The sequence below is a fragment of the Suricata suricatta genome, chromosome 14 (assembly GCF_006229205.1).
Source record: "Suricata suricatta isolate VVHF042 chromosome 14, meerkat_22Aug2017_6uvM2_HiC, whole genome shotgun sequence".
Taxonomy (NCBI): domain Eukaryota; kingdom Metazoa; phylum Chordata; class Mammalia; order Carnivora; family Herpestidae; genus Suricata; species Suricata suricatta.
In genome coordinates this window covers 84,531,808-84,548,004 of record NC_043713.1, presented here as the reverse complement: position 1 = coordinate 84,548,004, position 16,197 = coordinate 84,531,808, and the positions used below count along the sequence as shown (strand labels likewise).

Genomic DNA, 16,197 nt, shown 5'->3' with positions numbered 1-16,197 from the left:
GTCTTGCAGAGGTGATGGAGTGTTACGGGGCATCCTGCGGAGGTGATGGAGTGTTACGAGGGGGGGAGCATCCTGCGGAGGTGATGGTGTGTTACTGGTGGGGAGTGTCCCACAGAGGTGATGGTGTGTTATGGGGGGAGGGGCATCCCGCGGAGGTGATGGAGTGGTACTGGGGGCATTCTGCGGAGGTGATAGTGTGTTCCAGGGCCCCTGGATGGACGCAGCTGAGGGAAGCCTGGGGAGCTTCCCTGCCCCTGCTCGCCGCCCAGTCTGTCCAGTGGGGGGGGTCATGGGGCTGCTGTAAGGTCACCATTAATCAGCACAGCGGGTTGTGAGGTGTGCCTGGCGCAGCCTGACCCTCAGGAGGCGGGTGGAGGGTGGCGCCCAGGTCCCTGTGGGCTGCCAGCGCTGGTGGTGGACAGACAGATGGACGGACAGATGGTGTCCCCGTGCTGCTGTGTCTGCAGGCCCTCCCAGCCTGGGCTCCACCGCCTGCCCTGCTTGCCTGCTCCTGGCAGGGAGCCAGGGTGCCGAAGCATGGCTCCTGGGCCCGCCCCCTCTTCCCTCCAGAAACAGTCGATACCCCGGCTCCTTCCTGGCGTCTGATTCCTCCTGACGGTCACTGTCTCTGTAGATGGCCCTGTGCCCCGAGCCAGGAGACGGGCAGGAGGTTTCGGAGAAGCATGTTTGGGGCTCAGTTGGGGGTGCAGAGGGTGGAGGACTGGGTGGCTGAGTGGGTGCCTAGGTCCAGTGTCCCCTCCCCTCTGGGGCTGTGTAATCTCGTAGTCTGCTGAACCACTCTAGGCCTCAGTTTCCCCATTGAGGTCAGTAAGTGCCCTCCTTGTTGGGCTGTGCGGATGGCCCGGAGCCTGGCGGTGGGCGGGCCAGCCGAGGGGCTGTTACAGCGAGGCTGGCCAGTGTGATCGTGTGCCCGACACCGGGGCAGGCTTGTCTTGAGCGCCCAGACAGGTGGACTCGGGGGCTGGGGTGGGGGGGTGCACCGGCAGCATCCTCCTCTCCCTGACCATGTGCCTCTCCTTGCATGGGCCTGGGGGGTGCTGCTCCCCTTAATTGAGCCCCAGGCCTCCTTGGACGGAGCCGTGTGTGCTCCTCCCTGTGACCCCTCTGCTGGTCTGCCTGCCCCTTCCTCCTTAGCCCCACCCAAGGCCCTGTCCACTTACAGCCGTACCCCCTGGCCTTGATGTGGCTGCCCCTGCTTGGGGGGCGCGGGAGGGGTGAGGAGGAGAGGGCTCAGTGTGGCCAGTGTGCCCCCCACCTCCGGCCCCCCAGCGGCTGCCAGCTGCTGCAGTGCGGTGGGGAACCAGGCCTGGTGAACTCCCGGTGATTGCCTCTCTGCGGCTTCTAGAAGGGCCGGCGCACCTCAGCTGTCACTTGAGAAGGAAAATAAAACGTCCCAGTGGCTTCTCAATGGAAGGGCTGCGGGGCCTGCCTCCCGCCCTGCTGTCTGGGCTGCTGGCCACCACAAGGAGGGGGCTGGGCCACCCCTGGCCCCTGCTGACCCGATGTGAAAGGCTTCTGTTGACCCAGTGTGAAAAGATGTGCTGGGTGGCCCAGGCGGCCCCCACCCCTTGGTCCCTCTCTGCCGCCTCCCACCCCAAAATGCCTCAGGGCCCTGGCCTGCTTCCCACCTGGAGCCTGGATCATACTCTGCCTTAAGTCCCCCAGATCTAACCTGCAGGGACCACTTGGGGTCCTGTAGGCTGGATCTGGGGGCTCCTAGGGTCCAGTGTATGGCCCAGAGTCTGAACTAACAGAGAGAGGTTGTCCCTAACGGTGACACTCCTCACCTTCACTCCCCCTGCCCCCGCCGTGCAGAACTGAGGACTGCCCCGGCTCCCATCCTGACTTCCCCATGCTCCGCCTCCACCTCTTTGGACCGTGTGACGCTGTGACATGGGCCCACAGCTCCTTGGTGGCCCTGCCTGGGTCTACGCTGCCTTTATAACCACACAGCCCGGGTTGGAATCCCACCTCGGTGACTTCCTAGTGGTGGGACGGTGTGGGGGAACTTTGAGTCCTGGAGGCTCAGTGTCCCTCTCCGTCAAGTTTGGGGCAGTCCCACGTGTGGTGGTGGCCGCGGAGCAACAGGCCTTGCCGTCCCCACCGCACAGGGACGTGGTCATTGTGGCTCATGTGTGGAGGCTGCTGTTTACTAACAAGAATCGAATTTTCTCCTGCAGGGCTCCTGGCCTCTTTGAGGACTCGGCGCCGCTGGAGGCCGTTGCTGGTAGGTTCCTATCTGCCCCCTCTCACTGTCTCTAGCAGATTCACTTTTCCGGGACTTTCTCATGGACGAGGTCGGGGTGTGAGGTGGTGGGTTTTCTCTGTCTCTGGGGTTCAGGGCCCATCGCTTCTGTGCTCCGACGGTCGCTGCGGGCTTGGGGAGGGTTGGGGGAAGCTCTTGGGCTGGATGAGTGTGAGCCACCGTGGTCACCTCGCCGGCAGGAGACTAGGGGCCATAGCCCAAGCCCTGGCACTGCCGTGTTCGTGCTGGGCGCCCAGGGCAAGCCACTTCAGCTCCCTGTGCCTCCGTTTCCCCACCGGTACACTGGGGGCGCCAGCACGCATTGGTGACGACTAGATGAGCTGATACAGCACAGAGCCCGGCGCCAAGTAGGTGCTCAATGAACTGATCTCACAGCTGGTGCCGCCCGTGTGGATCTCCCGGCAGTGCCCCAAAACGGGCTATTGTCCTCATTTTACAAAAAGGGAAACTGAGGCACAGATGGGCCACCTGTCCCAGATCTCAGCCAGAAGCTAAGAGCTGGGACTCAAACCGTTTGCTGAGCCTCCCAGGGAACCTGGTGGATTCTTCCCCAAAGTGCTCATGTGGCAGCAGGCGGCCTGGGGCCCGTGGGGGGCAGGTCTGTGCCCACTGCCGCCCCTCCCTCTGGTCTTTTGGGGGGCAGGGAGGGGGTGTCAGCGGGCCAGGCCCCCACAGACGGAGGGGTTCTGAGCAGCCGGCAGAGCCCCCAGGCTGAGTCAGCGGGCTGAGATCTAGAACTTTGTGCTCCTCTGGGCTCCCAAGCACCTCCCACCATTGTTCCCCCATCAGAGCCATACTGGGTAGAGGTGGGAACTTGGGATGAACAGCTGGGGGTCCCCTGTGCAGCCCCATTCTGCCTGGGGGGACACTGAGGCTGAGGGGTGGGAAGGGGTCTCCTGAGGCTGCAGTGTTGCGAGCTTTGGCCGTAGGTGTGGCTCCACTTCCAGGCCTCGGTTTCCTCGTCTGTCAAATGGGTGTCGTACAGGGGTTGCTGAGGGCATGTGGGCCCGCAGCTGGGCTCAGCACATCGAGCTGGCTGCTCTCAGGAGGTCTGATTCCTGTGCAGAGGACAGAACCGTTATTTTGGAAGCACCCACTGCGTGCCAGGCACTGTTGCAGGAGGTAGAGACCGAGCTCTGGGTAGGGTGGACAGGCGGCGTGTCCTCAGGGTGTCTGTGCGGGGCAGCACTGGTGCGATGGCCGCCAGAGAAGGGGTTTGGGAAGCGTGTGGGTGGTCAGGCCCGTCCTACTGGAGAAGGTGGCATCTGAGCAAAGACCTGCCAGAGGGCAAGAAGGGGGCGTGCAGGGTGCAGGTCTCTGCAGGAAGGAAGAGTGTCTGGGGTGCAGGGAACAGCTCATGCAAAGGCCCCGGGGCATTGTGGACCGGGCCTCTGGGTGTGCAGGAGTCTGTGTGAGATCTCGGTGGGCTTCTCTGCTTTGTTCCTGAGCCTTTGTGCTTGGGCACTCCCCCCCCCAGACCCCAGGACACAGGAGGGGCAAACAGGCTTGCAGGTTGAGCCAGGCCCGGGGCCGCTGGGTGTCATCTTGCAGGCGGGGAGGGACGGGGGACCACCACCCCAAGGGGATGAGCCCAGCCAGATTTGGGTGTCTTTGAAGTTGAAGGAAGGCGGCCTTGCTGGGGTGTTTTCCCTTCCTCCTCGTCCTCCTCCTCCGCCCCGTGGTCCTCCATCAATCTGCCTTCCCGGCCTAATGGGGAGTCTTCCTGCCCTGGCTGAGTTATCTGCTTGTCACGCCGCGGCCCACCCGAGGACGATAAAAGGGCTTTTTGTCTGTGAGCACTTAGCTTCCTCCTCTGGGGCGATCCATCACGGCAGGAAGGAGGGAGGCAGACAGGTGGGGGAGGGGCAGAGGGGGTCCCAGGAGCCCCCTGGCAGGACTCGAGTAGCTCCTTAGCCCAGAGACAAGGCCTGTCTGGGGACAGGCAGGGGCGGCTGGGGGGCCACAGCGGGTGGCACGGAGGCGGGGCGGATGTATAGAGACAGAGGCGCCCTGTGGACCTTTGCCACGCAGCTCCTGCAGCTCCTGGGAGGCAGCGTGAGGGCCTCGCTGGGGCCTCACCTGGGGGGGTCTGGTGGGACCTGAGCCGGGCGCGGGGGGGCAGGCATCTCTGGGGAAGGACCCCAATACTCAGGTAGAAGGGGAGACGTGTGAAGGCCCAGGGGGACCGTGGGACAGAGCAGCTCTGACCCTCACGTTGCCTGAGACCCCCCCTGCTCAGCGCCTGGTGGAGGGACCCCATGAGACGGGGCCTGAGTCCGTAGGAGAGGAAGCTGGGGCGCAGGGAGGTGATGTGATGGCCCCGAATGTGCGGGTGACAGGGGGAGGGCTTGGGCCCCGGGAGGAGGCTCTGGGGTCCCGGTGCTGGGGGAGGTGGCGCTTGGCAGGGCAGCCCGAAGCCAGGCGTAGGTGTTAACCCGTGTGGCGGGGGAGGGGGGGGGTCTCCTGGCATCGCTGCCGGGCGGGCAGGCTTTCCTATACCTTGAGCCCTTTCCGGGTGGTGCACAGAGGGGGCGAGGGGTCGGGGGTGCGTGGAGGGGACGGTGGGTGGGGCTTGGGGTGGCCAGGCTTTCTGGGTACCCTGGGCTTCAGAGAGATGGGGACCAGCCAGCTGGCCCGCAGACAGGTGCCCAGGTGGGCATGTCAGGGGCCTTGACCCGGAGACTCTCCCCTCTCTGAGCTCTACTGGCTCCATCTGGGCGACGGGTCCCCGGCTTTGTCCCTGGCTGGGCGGTGCCCTGGTCCCTCCACCGGGCGGTGCTTCGGGGTTCTCAGCCCAGGGCTAGCTGGCCCTCCCCCTCCTTCCCTTCCTCTCCCCTCCTTCCCCTGCCTCCTCCTCCCCCTGCGCCCCCCTGCATCCCCCTCCATCTCCCCCTTTATCTTCTCTCCCACTTTACTGCCTCCCCTCCTCCCTATAACCCCCTTCCCACACCCCCCTCCTCTCCCCACAGGCCACCCTCAAATGACAGCAATTAATGGTGCCTCTGATGGCAGGCTGGGAGGCGGGGGCTGACAGCTGAGTGTGTCTGCCTGCGGCTGGCCCTCTAATCGGGCCCGGGGGACGCCCTCGCCTGCCGTGGCTCCCAGGTGCCGCCTGCCGCTCCATCAGTCACAGGGAAGCAGGAGCCGCCCTCTGTGGGCGCGCGTGAGCCAGCACGGCAGCTACCCCCCCCCCAGGTCCCTGTCATCCGTGTTTCTAAGTTGAGGGTTCTGGACTGACCCTCATCCTACCTCAGCGTGCATGTGATGGCCAGGCCAGCGAGGTGTCCTTCCCCACGGGGACATCATCTCCCCTGGTCACCTCCTGTCCCAAAGTGACCTCTCGGGTCCTGTCCTGCCCTCAGGGCCCCCATCTGAAGTCAGGGAGCCTAGTCCTGTTCTGGACATCAGCCATCAGTTAAATGCCAGAGCGCCGGCAGCCAGCACCCGCCAGGGTTGGGGGTAGTAGCTACCCAGGCCTGGAGTCCTGGCTGGTGGCAGATGGGGTCTCATGTGTCTTGGGCGCAGGACAGGAATCCTGGCCGGTCCTGTCCACGCGGGGCCTGGGGCTTGCCCACTCACCATTCTGCAGCAGCAATAATGAGTCCCCTGCTGTATGCCACGGCCTGTAGCTGGTGCTTTTCACCTCGGTTCATTTTCTTCTACAATAACTCTCCGAGGAGAGTGCTATTTATAACCCTGCTTTTGTAGACGGGGGAGTCTGACAGGCAGAGAGGCAAAGTGATTTGCCCTAAATGACCCAGCAAGGAAGGGATAAATCTGGGATGCAGCCCTGACCTTCCTTGTCCAGGGCTCATAAATCAGGGGCTCAGGGGGCCTTGGGAGGACAGTGAAGGAAGTGGCAGCCCTGACCCGGAAGTGGGCAAGCCGTATCCGTGCACCTGAGTAGGGCTAGTGCTGCTGCTGTACAGTCGGCTGTGTTTTCCTTTGTGGCCGGCGAAAGTCAGCCTTACTGAGACGTGATTAACCGGCAGCAGGTCCCCCCATTTTGAGAGTTCGTTCTACGGGTTTGGACAACGGAAGACATTCACGTAACAATCTATATAATGGCGTGTTTCCATCTCTTCTAAAAGAACCCCCCCATCAGACATACCGACTGATCTGCCGAAATTCTAGAGTCTTCTAGATTTTCATAATAAAATTATAAACAATGCATTTTTGTGTGGTTTGCTTTGTTGTGCATGTTCTTGGGATTTATTCACGACTTTGGATGCACCAGGAACTGTGTTTTAATTGCCGAGTAACAGTCCGTGTATGAAAGTGCCGCAGTTCATGGATCCGTCAGTGAGTGTCGGGCATACAGGTTGTTTCCGGTGTGGGGCTTTCAGATGTAAAGCTAGTGGAAAGTCTGTGCCTCTCCCTGCATTTTCCTGCCTCATTGCCTTGGCTGAGACCCAGGGGGTGTGCTGGGTTTCAGCAGGTGGGTTTTTGGGGTTAGCTCACTGCGGGTTTTGTTTCTAACACTCCCATTTTACAGATGAGGAAACTGAGGCCCTGAGAGGTCAGGTGACTTATCTAAGTTATTCTGCAAGACTCGAGCACTCTTTCTTCTCAAAGCTGAGAAGCGCCAGCCGCAAATGTAGCGTTGATGGTCTTTGCTGGTCCAGAGGCTCTTGTCAGGAGCTGATGGCTGGGCCGGGGACCCCCCCCCCCCCCCGGGGCTTCCTCTGTTTGGAGAGGGTGGGCGTGGTGAGGGTATCACTCCTACCGGGTCAAAGCGCTGTCTGTAGGCACTGCTGAGTGACGGCAGGCCTTGCGGGAGCCTGTCGTCTTGGGCAAAGTCACGCAGGCCTTCTGGGGAGCTAATTTTGGGGCCAGGCAGGAGCCTGACGTACGGAAGGCCAGGAAGGCCAGGAAGCCCAGGAACGGAGGTGGGGACAAAGAGGGGAGCCTTCTCCCCCTCCTCCTCCCTTGCCTGAGGGGTGTTAGCGAAGATGACTTTTCGGGGAAGGAGGCCCGTAAATTAAATAAGTAATGAAGTTAGTGGGGTGCCTAATTACATCAGATTTATAATTATGGATGGATGCCTGCCCGATAATTGTACTTGTTTGGAATCTTTGGCTCCAACATGCGTCTCCTTCCATCTGATGGTAATCCCTGCCCCAGCTGGAGGGAGGAGGGGGGCGCTGCCTTGCAGGGGTCCCCCTGAGCCTGGGGATGGGCCCCCCGGGCACCCAGATCCAGGCCCACCTGTCTTCCTCCTGCAGTCGGGTCTGATAGCCTAAGCAGGCTTTGAAGTTGGTGTGGATGGCAGTAATAAGAACAGAGTTCATAATCGTGATTGTGTTGCACTTTACATGTTATACTTTAATCTTCCAGAATCCCCTGGAAAGCAGGGATTGTTAGTATCCCCACTTCACAGAGGAGGAGACTGAGGAACAGAGAGGTGAAGTGGCCTGCCTGAAGTCACACAGCCAGTGACAGTTGAACCCAGGCTGTCTGCCCCGGAGCCCACCTCCTTCTCCTTCTCCTGCTTCAGCCTCCGGGGTGTCTGGCGCAGGACTTACTGCACTCTGTCCCATCCTGTCCCCTCCCGTCCCGTGCTGCGCTCTGTGTTAAGGCTTTATGCATTTACTGCTGTCTCCTCAGCGTGTCCCCTTGAGGGAGATGCTAACTGAGGACGGCTCGGGGCCTCCGGAGGCATGCGTGCTGGGATGATTACGTCATGCCTTCCCCGATGGCTATAAATCCAAACAGAAACCATTTTTCTGAACCATAAAATAAAATTGTTTTTCATTTAAAGACAAAGCACGTTTCAAACCCCTTGCTGACATTAAAATAGCTCCTTTTTCCTAGATCTTCTCCTTCCCTTCGGGTGGCTTTGATTTGCTCCCGGTCCTGCCTGGGGCACGGTGTTGAGGATCATTAGACCCATTTTCCAGATGAGGAAACGGAGGCTCCGGGAGGGGGCCGGACTTGAGTCAGGCGGGGGTGGGGCTGGCATTCTAGCCTGCTCCTCCCGCCCTATTAGGGACGGGGACCACCCGGAGAGGGGGCGCCACTCTCATGTAAGAAGTAAAAGGGCCGCGCACGCCCCCCAGCGGGCTTCCATGGCGCCTGCGGTGCTCGGGGGCCACGGCCAGCCTGACTGGCGAGCCCAGCCAGCCGTCTGTCCGGTGGGGAGAGGAGAGCGGCGCGGGGGTGCCCACCTCATTGTGGGGATGGGGGCGGGGCGGCTGGGGGCGGTGCTGTCCGTGCGAGCCCTGGTCCCCCAGCCACAGTCAACACCTGTGTCCCGGGCCATCTGCCCCGAGCCCGAGCCCGTGAGCTGCCTGGGCCTCTCTGGAGGGATTGCCCCGCGGACTGCGGGGGAGGGGGCGCCCCTCACCTCCTGGGCTCGTGCAGCCAGACGGGGGCCTGCGTTTCCGGCAGAGGCTGTGGTCTGGGCCGTGCATTCCCCCCGGGGCGGGGCGGACTTCAGGTGCGTGGGGTTTGGGCGCTGTCCCTGCCCCTCACTGCAGCCTGGGACGCACAGGAATTGAGGACAGATTCACGCGAGGCATTGGTGTCTTCATGGTGCTCCTGGGTGTGAGAGCAATCTCGGGAGGCTGCCTGGAGGGGCTGAAACGAGCACCGTGGGTGGAGCAGTGAGAAACCGCATGTAGGCATCAGTGCGAGAGAAACATTCCAGACGGGACCTAGCACCGAGCAGGGGCTGCATTTACGACCAACGCTGACATTTTCCCGACCATTCGCTTGGCTTCCTGAGTTTGCCGTGATCACCATCATTAATATTAATTTTTTTTTTCATTTTGAGAGCGACAGAGAGAGCGTGAGTGGGGGTGGGGCCGAGAGAGAAAGACCGAGAGAGAGCATCCCAAGCAGGCTCCACGCTCTACGACCCTGAGATCAGGACCTGAGCCGAAATCAGGAGTCGGACGCATAACCGACGGAGCCACCCAGGCACCCCAGCATTAGTGATTCCCGAGCATTTATTCTAATGCGGGCTGTCATCTGAATGTCACATACATTCACTCCTCTACTCTGGTGACAGCCCTGTGATAGGGCTGCTGTTAGTATCAGCTCTGTGTTGGAGGGGGGCCAGCTGAGGGCACAGAGAGGTGAAGTGACTTGCCCTGGGTCACACAGCTGGCAGCTGGCAGAGTCGGGATTTGAACCCAGGCAGACGGCTGCACGCACCTGCTGCTAATTGTGGGGACTGTTTGGACGCCACCAGCAGCCATCCCTGAGCCTGCAGTCGGGCCGCGCTCCTTGTGCCAAGTAGGGTTCTCAGGCACGTGGCAGCTGCTCCGGGCTGGGCGGGGCTGGGCGGGACATGAGGGGTCTGATTGGACCTCCCTGCAGCCAGCCTGCTGTCCCCATGGCCTCCCGTGGCAGGGCCGGGGCGGGGGGCGATCTGTGTCCGCAAACAAGATGCCAGGCCCCTGCCTTGTGGGATCCCATGGGCTGCCCGGGAGATGGGCGGTGCACAAAACAAGCGTGGTGCTGTAAAGTGGGGGTACGCTGGCTGTGGAACAATGCGAGGTTGGGGAGGGTGTGACGGTTCTGGTTTGGGGGCGCTCAGTTTAGGTAAGGGAATCAAGGGGGGTCTTTAAGGAGGTAGCATTGGAGCTGACATGTAGACAATGAGGAGGAACCAGACATATGAAGAGAAGAGGAATGGGTGTTCGAGGTAGAGGGAATGTAGCTAGGAACGCCTAGGTCGCTTGTGCAAAGGCCCTGAGGCCATTGTGTTCCAAGAACGCTGAGGAGGCCTCCATGGCTGGAACAGAGCTGGGGCACCCACGTGGTTCTCTGGATCTGAGGCTGTTCTCTAGACTGTGAGGGGCTGGGCTCCTTTCACATTTAAGGCAGAAGTCAAGTTTAACGGCTTTTGCATCCCCTTTTTGTTCTTTTGCTCAATTAATTTATATTTCTTGGGCACATGGAATGTTGTGGACATTTGTAGGCCACTGAGATCAAAATGATGGGCACGTCAGGCACTGTCCATGCTTTTGAGGAGGTTCGTGTCCAGAAGGAGAGTGTCAGTTAAACAGGTGACATCAGAGTAGTAAGGGTCCAGTGGGGTCCAGGTTATAACAAGGACTGAATTTACCTGTGATCAGGATGGCCCTTCTTGGACAAGGGTCCGTTGAGAGGGGATCCGAAGGTAATCCGTGAGGACTCCTGAGTCGTGGTGGAGACATGCTCTGGCTGGTTGGGTCAAAGGAGGAATTGATGGGTACTCATGAAGGCAACGTTCAGGGTAGGACACGTTCAGGCATGGCTGGATCCAGGGGCTCAAACCATGTCTTGGGGAGCTGACTCTGTCAGTTTCTGCTTCCTTCTGTGTGGGCCTCGTTTACCAGCCGGGCCACGCCACCAGCACAGCCCACCCTGGGGAGGGAGTCACCTGTGGCTCCTGGAGCGGCACTCCTTTCTCGAGTTCCTTACACTTGCCATGTGAGACCTTCCACACCCGTTCAGTTATTTTCAACAGCATCGGGGAGGGGAGAGGTTGAGGCAGGGGAAAGGGGTGCCCCAAACTCAGAAACGGTCGAAGAAGGGGTGGGGCAAAAGGGGGGGGCGGGGATTGCGGCTAACTGGCATGCTGGGTATTCTGATTTTTTTCTCTCCGAGGAGCTAGAAATCTGGATTTTATAAGCAATGTCCTAATTTTTTTTGAAAAAACATCGTGTGTGCCAGAAAGAGCTTCCCTGCTGGCCTCAGCTGGCGTCATCACCTCGTGGCCTGCCTTCTTAGCGATGACTTTTATCTCAAAGTATTTTGCCCTTCGTGATCGGGGAGGAATATCCCGTGGAATGTAACCGAAGGTCCCAGGGCTGGGGAAGTCACGTTTACCGCCTCTGGAGATCCTGTTTCTGAAAGTCGGGGCCGCCGGAGGCCGCGGCGGTCTGTCCTGGAGCCTTCCTGTGGAGTTTGCCACGCCGGGGGGAGACGGAAGTCCTCGCGGTTGGTGACATGGAGGCGGGCACTGCGTTCCCTGCGATTTAGGCTTTGCCGCTTCTAGCTTCGTGCCCTTGGGCAGGTCACTTCACCCCTGTCTCTGGGTCTCCCCAGCAGTGACGGGTCGGTGATACGCCCTAGGGTTGCTGGGAGGCGCACGGGAGCCCACCGGGCGCTGTGCCCCAGGCCTGGCACGCTGGGAGTGTGCATCCCCCGGGCTGGCGTTCTCTGTCCTTCCCAGCGGGGGTCCTGAGGTCCAGCTGGTGGGGCGGGAGCATTCCTGGGCACCCCCTCCTTCCTCTGCCCCCGGGGCATGGGCTTCCGGGGGCCCCAGGGCGGGTGGCCATCTGCCTCCCGCCCCCGCCTCTGCCCCAGCCATCCCTGCCCTTGGCTGCAGGATGGCACTGCGTTTGGACGTGAGTCTTGGGCGAGCAGTTCGCCCTGCCCACCGCCGGCTCCCAGCTGCTGCGGGGACGGGCAGCCGCACACGGGAACATGAGATTAAAAAAACAAAACAAAACAAAAATAAGATAAAATAAAATAAACAGCACACAGGAAAGAGCTGTAGACCACAGTGTGCTGCGTTTCGCGAACGGAGCTTCTGTGCTTGGCGGAAGTGAGGGGCGGAGGAGGGTGCATTTTGGTCCGGCCTGCTGCGGCCTCCGGTCAAGGAGGTCCCCTTCCTGTGAGTGGCTCATGGACACCTGTCGCAGGGGAGGGGGACCGTTGTTTGCGGTCTGTTTCTAGGCTGGGAGAGGGCCGGCTGCGGGGTCCCTCTGGGGGTGGTTTCTCGGGTGCCCACGTGCCTGTCCTCACAGCTTCCAGCCTGGCAGTCCGGGCTCCGTGCTGGAAGGGGGCAGAGGCCCAGCCTTAGGAGCATTTGTTGCTTCCGCATTGAGTCTTGGTCACATAGCGGGTCGAGTGGTGTCCATTCGGAACCCGTGAACGTGACCTTGTTTGGACAGAGGGTCTTTGCAGATGCAGTCGAGTTAAGCATCTTGGGGCGCCTGGGGGGCTCGATCGGTTAAGCATCCGACTTTGGCTCAGGTCCTGATCTCACGGTTCATGGGTTCGAGCCCTGCCTCGGTCTCCATGCTGACAGCGTGGAGCCTGCTTGGGATTCTCTCTCTCTTTTCCTGTCTCTCTCTGCCTTCCCCCATATGCTCTCTCTTTTTCAAAAAGAAATAAACTTAAAAAAAATGCTAAGGGGCGCCTGGGTGGCTCAGTCGGTTGAGCTTCTGTCTTTGGCTCAGGTCATGATCTCAGAGTCCGTGGGTTCGAGCCCTACGTCAGGCTCTGTGCTGAGAGCTCAGAGCCTGGAGCCTGCTTCCGGTTCTGTGTCTCCTCTCTCTCTGCTCCTACCCCTCTCATGCTCTGTCTTTCTGTATCAAAAATAAATAAAACATTAAAAAAAATAAAATAAATTGCTCATACTTTGAGAGCCCTCTCCCGGTTTGTAGTAATTTGTTTCGCCAGCCCTAGTTGTGCGAATTTTAAAATTTAAAATTTGAAGACCTGCTTGTGGCCTTCAGGGCCTCGCATAGTCTGTACCCTTTGACACAGCTGACCGCCACAGCCACGTGGCCTCCTGGCCCCAGGGCCTTTGCCCCGGCTGTTTCCTCTGCCTGGCACCCTGTTTCCTGAGAAGTTTCCACGTCTTGACTTTCTCCTGCAAGCCAGGGCACTGCTGACATGCCACCACCTCGGACACCAGCCCGTCCACGGCAACAGCTGTCACTTGAGTTGTATCCTGTCTTTGTCTGCTGTTGACTCTGACTCCCTCCTGTGTCGGCCCCACGAGGGGGGGACCCTTGTCTTCATCCCTGTTGTGTCCCCAGTGACCACTGCAGACAGTAGGGGCTCAAGAAATGTTTGTTGGATGGGGCACGGCCCCAGGCCTGGGGTCAGAGACTCTTCGTGCTCAAAGTTAGTAGATTGAGCTGGAGTGGTGGGTGGTCATTCAACCAGGCCGTCTTTTGATTTATTTTAAATGGAGGAGAAAGTCACGTCATGTAAAATTAACCACTTTATAACGAGCGGTTCATTAGTTTTTGGTTCCCAGGCAATGCCGTCTAGTTCTGAAATATGATCATCGCCGCCAGAGCAGACCCAGAACCGTGAGCAGTCGCCCCAAGTCCCCTCCCCGCCTGCCCGCCGTCTGCGCATCTGTCTGTCCTGGAAATTGCATATCGATGGAATCACAGGATCCCTGCCCTTTGGCGTCTGGCTTCATGCACTCGGCATCCTGTTTTCAAGGCTCATCTGTGCTGTAACAGGGTGTCCGCGCCTCATTCCTTTTGTATGGCCGCGTCGCGTCGTGTCGTGTGGGTGAATGCTGACACAGGACCATCTTGTAAGAGGCTGTTCAGACTCAGGCCGCCCGGGGTGGGGTCGCCTCTCCCACCTGGTCTGGAGCACTGGGGTGCCGGCCAGCAGCGGGGAGGTGGAAATAGGCTCAGGCTCACCTTTCTAGCTCATGCTCTTTCTCTCTCCCCAGCCCTGCCCCAATGGGGAGGGAGCGAGTGGGGGTCCCTTTCCCTGGGGCTGGACCTTGTGGTTCTCCCAGCCCTCCAAGGGGTGTGGTTTCTCTTGACCCTGAGGGAGGCAGCAGCAGAGTGCCCCCATTCTCCAGCTGGGCAGACAGATGTCTGCAGAAGCCGGGGCCTTGCGTTAGGCTGAGGGCCCCTCCCGCCTCCACTCGGGGACCCCCTGGCTCTCCACCCGCCTCCGTGGTCTCCACCAACGTGCGTCCCCATAGATTCTTCATCGATCTTTCCTGGTGTATGAAGCTTTGCCCGGCACACGGGTTCTGGGGATGGTCTCTGCCGGAGGCTTGGAGGACGAGGTGCCCCTTTGCTGGGCAGCTGCCCCCCTGCTCCCCTATTCTGAATGTCACCCCGATTAGGCGGCTGGTATCTAGAAGAAGCCGCCTGTCCGTGTTGTTGGTTTCTGATGATTCTCTGCGTTCACGAAGTCACTCAACAAACCATCCGCAGCCCAGCTTCTTGGGGAGGGGGGAGGGGGTGGGGCGATACAAGAGGCGACCGTGGATTCACACAGCCCAGCGTTGAACCTGCCCAAAGCATGAATAGCTCAGGAGGGGGGTGTGGATGAGTTCCTGCCAGTTCCAGGCCAGCTTCTGCGAAGGTCTGGGCGCAGGTCTGTGTCCAAAACAAACAGAAAAGAACAAAAGAAACCCTGAGTCCCGCCCTCCTGCTCAGACCCTGCTTCCTGGCCGTGGTTGGGGCCGGTTTCTCCCGTTCCTGAGTTTTGTGGTCTGACGGTCAGAGTGAGAGCCAACAGGCAGGCGGCGGCGCCCAGATCTGGGGGCTAACAGTGTGGCTGGGTGCTGCTCGCCCCTTTCTGGGCTCGGCTTCCCCATCTCTAGGGCTTCCCCACCCGGCTCTGAGGACAGGGCCCGGCGGCTTCGGAAACCCTCTTTGGGGTGTTAACTTGGGGAAGGCGGGAGGGTGAGTCGACAAAAGTCAACAACATGTGGCCTCTGTAGGGCCTCTTCCCTGGTCTCCTAGCAGCCGCTCTGGTCCCCAGGCCGGCGCAGTGGCCATGGACCTTCGTCACCTGCAAATCTGATCTGCCCCGGACCCTCCGTGGCTCCTTGCTGACTGTGCCACTTGAGGGTGACTGCAGGCCAGGCTTGTCCGCTGCAGACGCAGGCTCAGTTGCTTTCCAGCCGCGTGATCCTGGGCGGGCTGCTTCACCTCTCTGGGCCCCTTTCCTCCTCTGTATTTTGGGGTTCCAAAGCGCACCTGCTTTTCATCGTGCCTTCGTGGGGACAGATGGGTTCACAGGCAAAGCACTTTTACGCATTGCAGGGCGCAGGGCACGGTGTCTACTAGCGTTATTGTCCTGCTGACTCTCGGGAGTCTTTCCAGCCTGGGAAGTGAAGTGATTTGCCCCGAGTCTTGTGACCCATGTACCCTCCCACTCCTGGGACCCCCCCCTCAACCGCATCTTCTGACTGCCTCGCTCCACACCGGCCTCCTCTCTGCCTCTGCAGCACCCCCAATGTGGTGGCCCCTCCTGACCTTCACCTTTGCTGTGCACCCCGCCCCGCACCTCCAGGGGACCCCTTGTCACTCGGGGTGCCGTCTCGGGCCCAGTCCTGGTTGCTGGGGGCTGGGGTGGGAATCTGGAGACCCCCAGGGGACCGTGCTGCTGGGACGCTGTGGGAAGCAGAGCCGAGCGTGCCCCTGCTATAGAGGCGAAGTTGGCATCCAGAGGAGCTCAGACTTGTCTCTGACGCACGCGGCCAGTTGCAGCCAAGGGTCAGACCCCTGGCTGACCACCAGAGCATCCATTTTGGCGGGCGTGTGTGCGTGTGTGTGGTTGGCTGTGTCTCTTCTCACCCTGCGGGGCTGTCACCCAGATGACCCTCGTTCGGAATGCCGATGCCAGGGTTCACGTTTGCTCTCCCCGAGATTTCCAGCAGGGCAGAAGCCTTCTAAAGGCAGAGGCTGCCCCTCGGCTGCCATGTCACCCCGGGGCCCCCCCGCGGAGGGAGGGGCAGGGACCCTGGTCCCTCCGCCAGGCTCCCGCCCCAGGGGCGCCCACGCTGCCCTCCGACTGGGAGGAAGCGGGTGAAGGCAGGAGAATTCGGGCCCGGAGCTCGCTGTGGCAGCGAGGAGGGAATAGTGAAGAGGTTTTTCTACCGAGCTATAAAAAGGCCTCCCAGCGTTTCAGCTCCCGAGTGTCGGCTGGAAGCCCGCCAGGGTTACCATGGCGATGAGGAATTATTACTTACTGCCAAGGCTGGGAGAAAAAGCTCCTACTTTTGGCTTCCAAACAAGAGGAGTGGACCTTATGTAATTCTCTGTGTTTATAGGCCCGGAGTGGCAGGAGGCGAGCAGGGACCGCGGAGGCCCCGACACCGAGTTTGGGCCCCGGCCCCGGTCGGGCGCTGGGGGCTTGCGCCTGTGGGCCTCGGGGGCCGGGGTGCGGTGCCCGCCGGCCGCGGGGCCTCCCCA

The 16,197-nt window shown here is 60.5% G+C and overlaps 1 protein-coding gene across 1 annotated transcript in view; it reads left to right on the top strand.

Moving 5' to 3' along the window:
- The window catches only part of NCOR2 (nuclear receptor corepressor 2), a 174,502-nt gene that overhangs the window by 2,638 nt on the left and 155,667 nt on the right, over positions 1-16,197 (top strand). Inside the window, exon 2 of the mRNA XM_029921630.1 lies at positions 2,202-2,248. The gene's annotated coding sequence lies outside the window, so the exon portion shown is untranslated. The remainder of the gene's footprint in view (positions 1-2,201; positions 2,249-16,197) is intronic.